An 803-nucleotide genomic window follows, 5' to 3' on the forward strand; every position below is an offset into this window, starting at 1 on the left:
CCAGAAGCATATTCTCAGGCAGATGGCATTCTTTTATTGTAAGACCAGAGATCAAGTAGTGTCTCAAACACAATAAGTCCTCGATTAACATTGTCAATCAGTTCTGCAACTTTAAGTGAAATGACGTATAACAAAATTAATTTTGCCATAGGCTAATTGGTATAAATAAGAGTTAAATTCCTACTGCATCTCATCAATGTTATAGTGGAATGATTTTGAACAAAATAGTGTTATTTGAAGACTTGCTGTATCTCATAGAAAATAATTGCAGACCAAAAACTGGATGTGGTTGGATGATCTAGAGGTTTTGTTTCTGCTACATTTAAATATGGTCATTACACAAATGTAATCCTTTTATTTGACTACCATTGTTACTATAGACATTAGAGCCAAGTTATGCCCATCTATGGTCCTATAATGTAGAAAGACTCTTTTGTGCTTTTCTTTACAGAAAAAGTATTATAAATACTGGCATTCTATTTGTCTTCTTTAAATATTCTCTTTTCATGTTGGTAATTTATTTATAAAAAAATAAATCTCTTAAACAGATATTTTAGAAGGATATGGTACTGAAGTTTTATTATTTTTAAAATTATTTTCAATATTCAAAGAAGACATGCCATTTAATTTAATATTAGCATAAGAGATGTATTTATATCAAACCCTACATAATAATTATGATGAATATTTTTAATATATTTTCCAAACCTATCCTTCCCTTTGTTATTTTCATACCAAACGTAATTTGCTTCCAAAAAAAAAATTTTCCAAAAGTATTTTGCTTTTATACATCACTTGTCTTT

The sequence above is a fragment of the Pteropus alecto genome, unplaced genomic scaffold (assembly GCF_000325575.1).
Source record: "Pteropus alecto unplaced genomic scaffold, ASM32557v1 scaffold72, whole genome shotgun sequence".
In the NCBI taxonomy this organism is placed as follows: Eukaryota; Metazoa; Chordata; class Mammalia; order Chiroptera; family Pteropodidae; genus Pteropus; species Pteropus alecto.